Here is an 11817-nt window from a genome sequence, read left to right as displayed (position 1 = left end):
AGTAAGGGTGGCAGAGGAGGAAGACAAGGGAGCCCTGAGTCCCTGATGATATTCTGAAGCAACTGTTCCAACTCTGGACTAGACTACCATAGGAATTTCTTTATATGAAAAAATAAGCTCTTAACTAATAATTCCTTTTGCTGGGTGTCTGTTACTAGCAGAGGAGCTGAATTCCTGATACTGGTCAGCAATACAACATGATTATGAAAATGGCCCAACTGATTTAAGACTGCATTAATAAATGAGTTATACCAAGGTTAGAGTAAACAAAACAAGACACAAACGTGAAACAGCAACCACAAAAGCTGACTGATGCCAGAGTCTGCTTCTACCATAATACTCCAAGAAAAGGCAAAAATTATTTTCTTTAAGACTTCTGAGGGGAAATGATGTTGGCTGATCCAGATTTGGAGAAATAAAATTGCAGGGTAAAGATAGAAAGGCCTGGTCCTGGGAAGGGGGAGATTCTACAAGCCTGAGAGGGGAATGGAGGAAGCTTTGCTTTATAGCACCCAAGTCACAGGATCTTGGAAAGAAATGACTACATGGTGCACTGAGGAAGGCTAGGCACCCAGCATCAAGGGTTTCATTTTAGTTTTGGCAAAGATCCTAAAGCCCAAACCTGGAGTGAAAAGAGCAGGGTCTCCTGTCTTTACATGGACCATACTGGACTTGGACAATGAACCTCTCATGGGGGGTTATGATGGCCTGAAGATAAGAGGCACATTCCTCAATTTCCAGGACCCACATAATACCTTCTCAACCTCAATCCTACTTTCATGTGACCCTAAAGAGGCAATACTGAATAAAGGACATTGAATTTTTCATCAGCATGGTAAGACAGGGCACATGGCTAAATTTAATTTGGTTTAGAAAAGTACAAGGACTTTCCTGCATCTGTATATGATGAAATAAAGTTGCTATTTTTACAGTGTGATATCTTTCATTGGCCACAGCACTTCATGGGAGACCAGAGAGCACAAGGAGATAGTGTAGTAAGTAAAGCTGATTGCCTTCAATAGGCATGTCCCCTTCTTCTAAAGCAACAGTACTTCCAAGTTTTAGGAAGGCATATGGCTCTCTAGAACACTTGGAGGTACTGTAGCTAAGATCAGTGAAATAGAGGCAGAGTGGCCACTTCTGGACACACTTCCTAAGGGACAGCATGCATGCGCTCTTTTGCCCTTTTTTCCCCTTTCCTCTACCCTGCTGCTTAGAACTTGGGTGCTACCACTTGGATCTTGAGATGCAAGTCAAGTATGAGAGAGCAACAAGTTGGCCAGAGCCTGGGTCTTTGTTATTATGGAGCTCCAGTCTGTGGTATCTGGAGGTAAATCACCTACCTGAAATTTTACATAGAGAAATATACTCCTATATTGTTTAAACCACTTGATGTTAGGTTTTTGGTCACTTGTTGCAAAATCTAACTACAGAGGTTAGTTATCTAAGTACAGAGGTTTGAGGGAATTCACAATTATGTCAGGCCAGGTATGGTGGCTCCAGGACTTTGGGACGCTGAGGTGGGAGGATCACTTGAGCCCAGGATTTGAGACCAGCTTGGGCAACATAGTGAGAGATCTTAATTCTACCAAATACAAAATTAAAAATTTAGCCAGGCATGGTGGTGTGTGCCTGTGTTCCCAGGTACTCAGGAGGCTGAGGAAGGACGATCACTCTAGCCTGGGAGGTTGAGGCTGCAGTGAGCTACGAACTCCACATTGCACTCTAGCCTGAGTGACAAAGTGAGGGAGATTCTATCTCCAAAAAAATTCGATTATGTCAGAGTGTTGAAGGTACGCGGTCTACTTGGCCTTAAAGGAGAGATCACTCAGAGGGAGAAGGTAGCTATTTTCTAAAACCTGAAACATCTTGCAGAACACACATAAGCGTTATTCTGTGTGGCTCCAAGGGGTAAATCCAGCACCATGGGAAAAGATTCTAGGGAGATACATGTGGGCAAAATATAGGACGAATATCACTTTTGATACATTTTTGTTACTCTGATGAGAATCACCTTTAACTGAGGCCAGTTTCTAATCTGGACACTGCAATTGGCTCTATTCCCTGATATGACTTAATAATTTAATCAAAACATCCCCTGGATTGTGAGCTTGGTGAGGGGAGGGAAAGCATACCCCTCTCACTTACCATAGTGCCTAACCTTTAGCCAGTGCTAGATAAAGGTTCGTTATGTGGGTTAAAGGACAAAGCATAACAGGTAGGTGGGGTGACAAGAGAAGAGATCTTTGAGGACAGTCCCTCTTGCAGCAGCAAGCAGAATTTCATTGCTATTTAAGTTCAGCTCTTTTTCTTGTTTAGTAACGTTAAGGCAAAATCTACCTAAATAAAGGAATCCAAGAGCGAGTGGCCATTATCGTATACCAGGTATGGGATGGTAATGATTCTAGGGAAGAGAAAGGGAAGCTCATCTGCTTCCCCCAATGTGTGTGTACATGTGTGGAAATACCTAAGGAGAAACACACCAGGAAATATGGTATAAAACCTTCACCACAATGGCTTTCAGGTATGTAGACATTTCAGCCACATTGCAAACTATGTCATCTTAATCCCATTCAGAAAATTTGAACTTTGCAAGTAAAACTATATCAGATGTTTTGCTCACAATCAATTTTCTTTGTATTCCTTTTATCTCAAAAGATAATTTAGGCATGCCCTGCTTTAAGAGAGCCAAAAACAGTATACTAAAACCCAAATTTGACAACACATAAATTATGGGGTGAGAATTTACATTACAAAAGGATTCTGAATGCTAACTTCTCAGGAGATAGGCAAAAGTTGAAACTAGAGTCATTTTATTATAATAAAATCAAAACGTCTCCAAAATTATGAAGTAAGCCAATGAGAAAACATTATTTTATTTTGAGACAGGGTCTCACTCTGTCGCCCAGGCTGGAGTGCAGTGGCAGGATCACAGTTCACTGCAGCCTCAATCTCCCTGGACTCAGGTGATCCTCCCACCTCAGTCTCTGAAGGAGCTAAGAGGAAAATACTATTTCAAGGAAACACACTCACTTGAGACATCCTTGTTATTAGACCAATTAGTGCCAATAGAAGTGACTAGATGTCTTTGGAGTCTGGCAAGAAAGAAAAATCTATGATACACATGGCTATTGTCTAAAGGGAATTCTCTCTGTGTTATATGGAGGAAATTATTATTTTACATAAAATTGCCTTATAGAAAACAATCATGGTAACAACACTTTTCCATGGTGCTTTTATATAAAGAGTCTTCTGAATCAGTTATTTGGTCTTTGGTCATTCTTTCATTCATTGGTAAACATTACTTAAAGCCCAGTGTCCCTGAGCCTAGGCTGGGTGCTGGGCATTCACAGAATAAGTTATAGAGGTACTTTTGAAAAGTCCATTCACAGACAAGTAATCATACTAGCTTGGGATGAGTGTCATAGAGTACAAACAGTCCTATGATGAGTGCTCGAGACTACAGGTGGTTGCAGATGGTTCGACATACGATTTTTCTACTTTATGATGGTACCCATGCAACCATTCTGTTTTTCACTTTCAGTACAGTATTCCATAAATTACGTGAGATATTTGACACTTTATCATAAAATAGGCTCTATGTTAGAGGACTTTACTTAATTGTAGGCTAAGGTAAGTATTCTGAGCATGTTTAAAATAGGCTAGGCTAAGTTATGATGTTAAATGTTCGCTAGGTTAGGTATATGAAATGCATCTTCATATCAGGGTCCGGGGAGGGAGGCTCAGGAGAACAATCACTGTCTCTAAGGGTTTTCATTGTATTCTGCAGCAGCCATGTTGACTGTGAACTAGGAGAAAATTTTTGCCTTTGGATCGTGCTTGGCTTCAGCACAGAATCTGGAAATAAATATGAAATACCATTTAAAGACTTAGAGGTATCATTCTAAAGATGGGAGATGACTGACTAATCCAAAGACTAGACTGACCTGAAGACTAGAAAATGAGAACATAAAACTCTGTAAGAGAAACTTTGCTACCATTAGGTTGGATGTGGAAAATGGAAACCAGCATTTCTTGATTATCTCCTGTGAGTTGGGCATTGTCCCAGGAATACTTATAAAAGTTGTTCTGGACAGTAGCCATGATATGAATAACACTCCATTCTCAAAGATACTGAATCTTAAGTTAAATCAAGCATACTAGATGTGAGAGCAAGAAGATGGCAGAACCAGATTGGGAACTAAAGTCTGTTTCATGCCAAAGCCTGTGCCCTTTTCCTGAAGCTGACAGTAGACTTTCTAACACTAAAAAAGACTACTTTCTTCTCCATAATTCTAGAAGTCAGAGTTGAGTGGGGGGACTCCACTCAGAGTATTTCTCTAGAGTAAGATCTTCAGACTGAAACCCAAGTGATACAGAGGGCATATAGATAACGGAGACAGACGGAAGAGATTAAACCTTGGTCTATGAAAGAGTAGAAAGGGGAGCATCTGCCACCCTGCACTGGGGTGGCTTCCTGCAGGGAGCAGGAGCTGGACATGTGGAGGATGCTGTCTGGTGGTGAAGCAAGGGGAGGACAGGCAAGCTTTGGCCTGGATGGAGAGGGGAAGGCAAAGATTGAACTAAGTAGGGGCCTCAGCCAGGAAGAAGAGTGACTTGGTCTGACTAATGAGTTTGGAAAGAAACTGGGCATGCATTGACCAGCCCTTCCTCTTCATTTTATTTTTGGGAGCTGCCGATATGTGAGAAGACAGCATATTGCCTTACTTTTTCGTGTTACAAATTTTGCAGGGACAGTCCTCCTCTTCAGGGAGGAGTTATGGTTGCCAAATGCAGCCTCCGACTGGGTTGATCAGTCTGTCTTATTCTGTAAGCCAACTTGCTGATAGCAGAAACATTGATCAACATAAGCGTCATCAGTACAAATATATTTTGTATTTCTCTCTGCCCTACTCTTTGTCTTATTTCTTATTTGGTCCAGAATTTAAGTGGGAGAAAGCAGGTGTGTTATTAACTGGGGCCCCTCAAATTTCAACAATGTGAATAGGAGGAAAAAGCAGGGTCCAGGGGATATAGTGGATTAGGTGCCACAGGCAGGAAGAATTTGGTTCCACTACCAGGCTGTGATGTGGAGTAGAGACACGCCAGTAGGAGGAGCAGAGAAGTATGCAGGCCGCATCATCTGCAACTCTTCTCTTTTGGAGAGGTTGATTCTGCCTGAAGGATCTCCCCTAAGTCAGGCAAACAGAAATTAGGCTCAGCCTAGGCAAAAAAGGGAACAGAGAGTTTCAGATTAACTCAGTTTTGCTCCAAGCCTGAGGAGATATGTTCTTTTCTCTTCAAATTCATCTTAAAAGCTATTTGCCTTCAGAAGTCCAAGTAGAAGGAGACAATTCAATTTGCTTCTATCCTAGGTTATTAGCTAAAAAATTTAAATCTTTTTGGCTCACACAGGGGCCAGTTCACCAGGGCAGTTTGTTACAAAGGGATTTGAGATCACAAAGGGTCTAGTATTTGGACAAAACAAGGTGTCATAAGAGAGGTTGGCTGGTCCAATAATTCAGGATCTAGTTCTCTCCTTTGGGGGTAAGTAGACAAGAGAAGAAAAAATTCCTGCCTTAGCTTCAGACTAACCAAATGTTTTCTTCACAGTCATCCTCAAACATATGTGTGCACGCAAACACACACATGATTGTTTTAGCTATATAAATAACATATGCCATTGTAGAAAAATGGTAAGTTGACAGAAGAAAGGGAAAAACCCAGAGGTATCTGTTAGGATCACATTTGGCAGCTACGATGAGAAATCTAGAGAAAATAACATGAGGATGGTCCAGCAACTCCACGATGTCTTCTGGACCCAGGCTCCCCTCTTGCTCCCTCCCTCCATCTCTCCCTCCTTTCCTCCCTCTTTTTCTCTTTTTTCTTTTTCTTTTCTTTTTTTTAGATGGAGTCTCACTCTCTTGCCCAGGCTGGAGCACAATGGTGTGATCTCAGCAAACTCTACCTCCCAGATTCGAGCAATTCTCCCACCTCAGCCTCCTGAGTAGCTGGGATTACAGACACCTGCCACCATGCTTGGCTAAATTTTTTTTTTTTTTTTTTTTTTTTTTTTTGTAGAGACAGGGTTTTACCCTGTTGGCCAGGCTGGTCTTGAACTCTTGACCTCAGGTGATCTGCCCGCCTTCACCTCCCAAAGTGCTGGGATTACAGTTGTGAGCCACCATGCCCAGCCATGGGACCCAGGCTCTTTCTATTGCTCCATTTCACTATTCTTATCATGAAAGCCTCTGCCTCGGCTGGGAACGGTGACTCTTCCTATAATCCCAGCACTTTGGGAGGTCAAAGTGGGCCAATCACCTGAGGTCAGGAGTTTGAAACCAGCCTGGCTAACATGGCTAAACTCCATCTCTACTAAAAATACAAAAATTAGCTTGAGGCAGTGGTGGGCGCCTGTAATCCCAGCTACTCAGGAGGCTGAGGCAAGAGAATCACTTGAATCCGGGAGGCGGAGGTTGCAGTGAGCTGAGATCATGCCATTGCACTCTAGCCTGGACAACAGAGCAAGACTTTGTCTCAAAAGAAAAAAAAAAAGTCTCTGCCTCACAGCTGGTGACTATTCATCACAAAATGGCTGCTGCAGCTCCAGGCCTCATACCCTTCTGTGGCAGGGAGGAGGGAAGCAGTAGCCCCCTCAGTAATTCACAGAAAAGAACAGGTCACAGAATGGCATGGAGAGTTGATGCATATGCTTTGAAAAAAGTGTAACAGTCTCAACTGGGTGCATAACTAGAAAAGAGAAAGGTTCTCATTTTGTTAGCTGGGTGTAAAACTGGAGGAAGCCTTGGTGCTTCAACCTGGGTGATGGAACAGCACACGGGCTACTAAGAGAATGGAACAAAAAGTTTCAAAGGAACTTTTTGAGGAAACTGTAGTGCCTGTATTAGAAAAGCAAAAGCTTTTTAAGAAACTTTTTCTTTAGTTCTCATTAGTCAGTGCTTTTCACATGGTCTCCTAGCTGCAAGGAGTTCAGGAAAGTGAGTATTTTTGGCTGGGCCCCTGGCTTCTCTCAATGACATCATGATTTTGTTGCTAAGGGCAAGGAGGAAATGGCTGCTGAGTAGGAAAGTTAGTGCTGCCTCTGCTCCTGGCTCTGCCCGTGTTCTGCCTCCCCTTCCCTTTCCTGCATCACCCATCAGCCCGTTACAGTCTCTTAGTAACCCTGTGCTGTTCTGTCACCGAGGTGAGAGCACCAACACTTCTTCCAATTTTATACCCGGCTGACAAAATGAGGACCTTTCTCTTTCCTAGTGATGCATCCAGTCAAGACTATTACACATTTTTCAAAGCATATGTATAAACTCTCCATACTATTCTGTAACCTGTTCTTTTCTCTTAATGGCATATTGTTTGTGGCTTTGACAGAAGTTAAAATCCATTGCATCTCAGCTGCACAGCATCCTCCCTTGGCTCATATTTGCGATATACCAAACAGTACAAGAGATGCCAGGGACAGACCCTGAACAAGACCACACAGTCTCAGCCCTCATGGAGCTGATATTCTAGTACAGGAAGACAATGAATAAATAAATAAGTAAATACATGATACAGTAGATGGTGAGAGGCATTAAGGAGAATAATCAAGCAGGGCAAGGGAGATAGGGTGTATTAGGAAGGGGAGGAGTCTCATGTTGTATGTGCAATGGTCAAGGAAGGCTACATTGATAAGCAGAGCCCTGAAGAAGAAAGAGGGCACGTTGTGTGCATTTCTTGAAATTTTCCAGCTGGGAGAAACGGCACCGGCAAAGGGAGCATGCATGGTACACTAGAGGAAGAGTATCGGGGCCTTTGTAACAGGATCAGGGTTAGCAGGTGAGAGTGTTCAGAGGTGAGGCAAAGACAGCAATGGCTGCTCCAGATATAGTCAGTGGAGCATTTTTTCAATCAGTTGCATTGTATTCAGTTATTTTGTTGAGCATTCTATTTCTTTCCAATTTTTCATATTTATGTACATTTTTAAAGGTTTGGGTCATTGTCGCTTACATTAAAATAAGAATTGACTAATCTAGTTTTCTGAGAAGAAATTTTAAGTATAACTTGTTTTAAAATAGTGAATGATGAGGCTTCAGTGAGCTACAATCATACCACTCACTGTACTCCAGCCCAGGCAACAGAGCAGGAACCTGTCTTTAAATAAATAATAAAATAAAGCAACATGCAAGTCGTAGGGTGGGCAGGGGGAGCATACCAAAACTCACCTCATTTGCAAACAAAACAAATTTTAAAATATGCTTAATTGTCTTAGCATGATGAGTAGAGAAAAAGGGCAATAAATAGAGGAGGAAGAAGGAAAATAGGAACAAAAAAGGGGAGAAACACAGGGAATAAAAGGAAGAAAGTTTCCTGAAGTAAAAGAAAAGTTGTTACTTCTACTTTTGCTGCGTAAACCCCTTTCCCCCACACCCTGGCATTGGTGTAAAGCAACAACCGTTTTGTTAAGCTCACGGTTCTATGAATCAGGAGTTCAAGGAGGGCGTAGTACAGGTGGCTTGTTTCCGCTTCACAATACCAGAGGCCTCAGCTGAGGTGATTTGGACAGTTGGGAATAAGGGGCCAGCTCAACTGGGGCCATATAGCTGGGCTCTCTGTTCTGGATACTGGCTGGGTTCTTTTGTTCTCCTTCACATTGCATCTTCTGGGGCTGGAATGTCCAAGATGGCTTCTTTATTTACTTGTCTGAAGTCCATGCTAGGATGCCAGGGTGACTAGAAGAGCTTTCTCCCCTACCTCTCCCAGCCCACCCCCATCACTGCCCACTTCTCTCTCTTCACATGGCTAGCTTGGGCTTCCACACAACTTGGCGATCTTAGGGTAGTTCAGCTTGTTACATGGTGGACGGCTTTCAAGAGGCCAGGGTGGAAGTTACTGGTCCTCTGAAGAATAGGCCTGGAGCTGGTATAGCGTTACTTCTGTCATACTCTCTTGCTCAGCCCAGCTTTTACCCATGCAAGGTCCATGGCTGTGGTTGCAAAGGCAGATGACAAATAAGACCAGACTCAAGGTCATTCTGGCTGAAAGTCCTGAATTGTCCCCCTTGAACCTATCGGCCACACCTATGTGGTTATCCTTTTACATTTTTATTTATTTTTAGACAAAGTCTCGCTCTGTCACCTGGGCTTGAGTGCAGGGGTGCCATCTTGGCCCACTGCAACCTCCACCTCCCGGGTTCAAGCAATTCTCCTGCCTCAACCTCCTGGGTAGCTGGGATTACAGGTGTCCACCACACACCCAGCTAATTTTTGTATTTTTAGTAAAGATGGGATTTTACCCTGTTGGCCAGGTTGGTCTCGAACTCCTGACCTCAAGTGGTCTGCCTCCTCGGCCTCCCAAAGTGCTGGGAGTACAGGCATGAGACACTGCTTCTGGCCTGATTACCCTTTTTTAGATGTCAAAGGTACTCTTAGTAGCTAACACATTACAGACTATCTATATAATCTCCAGAAAATGCTTATTCTACAAATCCTTTTTGTTTGTTTGTTTGTTTTGCTCTTTCTTGATGATATGCTACCATTTTGTTTTTTTGCTTTGCTCTTAGAGTAAGTTCATATGTGCAGCCTTTTAAATGGTAACTTGTCCAAGGTACCAGTTTATGCCAGGAGAGTCTAAGGGAATGTTGATTGTATTTATTTTACTATCTGTGTATTTCCTGAAAGAAGGGCAGTTTGATAAAATATTATGGTGAAGCAGCTCTGTTTGGGGCACTTATTTGCAAGTCTGCATTAGCTAATTCCCTCCAGACTTTTGGATTCCTGTCATCTGGACCCACTGATTTGTGTATGTTCAGATTTTTCAAGTATTCCTTTACCTGCATTGACAGAGCATATATTTGACAGAATAATATTAAAAAATATAAGATGGCAAGCAGATGGTCAGAGTCTTGACTGGAAAGAGATCTTATTGAAAATGGTTTGTGAATGCAGACCATGCTTTTGTTTACAGGAATGTCCTTTTAAATATTTGGATTGATCACCAATGGAGGTCTTGAAAGAAAGAGCCCAATGCATGCAAGAATATGTTACCTGATATCCTCTACCTGAAATAATAGCTCCCTTAAAAAAAGTAAAAAAGGTAAAGAAGTTTTTTATACTCCTTGCTGCCAGATGTCTGTATTGCTACCAAAATCATGGAGGTGAAAAAAAACCTTTTCCTGATCTCCTATGCCTGATGCGGCTCTTTTTTCAAAGAAGAAAGGCATGGAATTCAATCTAGTGAAAACAAGAGGAGGCAAAAGAAAAATCAAATGGAAAGACAAAGACTCATATCAAAAGGAATTTCCAAGGACCTCAAGTTCAGTTCCTTTGCGTTGGGAAAACAGGTTGGTGAGAAATCTGGGCTCTGCACTGATACTTGAAATAAGAATGCTAACAGTTTCTTATTTAAAGAATAGACCAATTTAAAACTCTGGGCACATTGCACAAGTTGCAAAGGGAAACTTGGTAGAATAATACTTGAGTTTTTTACAAAGACTTTTTTTTTTTTTTTTTGAGACGGAGTTTCGCTCGTTACCCAGGCTGGAGTGCAATGGCGCGATCTCGGCTCACCGCAACCTCCACCTCCTGGGTTCAGGCAATTCTCCTGCCTCAGCCTCCTGAGTAGCTGGGATTACAGGCACGCACCACCGTGCCCAGCTAATTTTTTGTATTTTTAGTAGAGACGGGGTTTCACCATGTTGACCAGGATGGTCTCGATCACTTGACCTCGTGATCCACCCGCCTCGGCCTCTCAAAGTGCTGGGATTACAGGCGTGAGCCACTGCGCCCGGCCCCAAAAAGACACTTTAAAAGATTGTTTTTCTTTACATGGAATGGAACAATTTACCATTATAAAGCTATGGGGGCTGGGAAATATGGCAGCGGCTTCATCTACCTGCTTCCAGATGAGGCTGGTTTTGGCAATCCAGGTAAGTGGGTCTCTCTTGGGAGAGGGAAGATGGTTTCATAAGAGATAGACCAGTGTGAAGAAAATCAGTCAAATAGTAAGTGACTGACTACCAATTCATTAAAAAACCAATATGCCAAAAAAAAAAAAAAAATTTCAACATGATTGATTCACCAAGAACTTGTTGCTTTGCAGTTCTTGGCACAACCACTTGAAAAATTCCAAGCTTAAAATCATTGAGTATCTTCACACTCCCATTATATCAGTTCATGACTCACAGTCACAGGCATACAAGCCCCTTCCCATCTATGTATAAAAATATTCCTAGTGCATACTTGTAATGCAACTCCTTTCTCTCTCTGTCAAGAAAGGAAATCTGTAAATTATAGGAGGCAGAAAAAGCAAGAGATTGGAAGAAAAATATATCGGAAGATAAAAGTTCACTACACTATTTTTAAAAATTGAGATAGATGATATGCCTGATTTCTCAAATTTTTAAACCTAAGAAATAGTCTTTCTCCAAAGTAAGCTTATATATTGAGCACCCCCACTGCAACAGACATTCCTGTTACTTTATTACTTGTCAGAACAAAATTATAAATTATTACATGGGAAAATGAGTCATATGGCCAATTCATCTATTGACAAATTGCTATCACTTGAAATTAACTTTGATGAAATCATCTAGAATCATTATAAAGGTTCTCTTTTAAACAATTCCAGAATGTATGAATTTTCTCTAGAGAATTTTTAAGTTCATTCTTTTTTTTTTTTTGATTCTTAGTAAACATGCCAATGAGCTGACTGAAACAGTGAGTGATTCATCAATATATACTTAAGTACCTAAGATAAAACATTTCATCAGACACTTATAGGTGAAGAAAAGAAAAGAAAAACTAATGAAATAGGTGATGAAAA

The sequence above is a fragment of the Aotus nancymaae genome, unplaced genomic scaffold (assembly GCF_030222135.1).
Source record: "Aotus nancymaae isolate 86718 unplaced genomic scaffold, 86718_ANA_hifiasm-v0.15.2.pri h1tg000016l, whole genome shotgun sequence".
NCBI classification, from domain to species: domain Eukaryota; kingdom Metazoa; phylum Chordata; class Mammalia; order Primates; family Aotidae; genus Aotus; species Aotus nancymaae.
The sequence above is the reverse complement of the archived record's forward strand: the minus strand, read 5'-3'. Positions refer to the sequence as shown.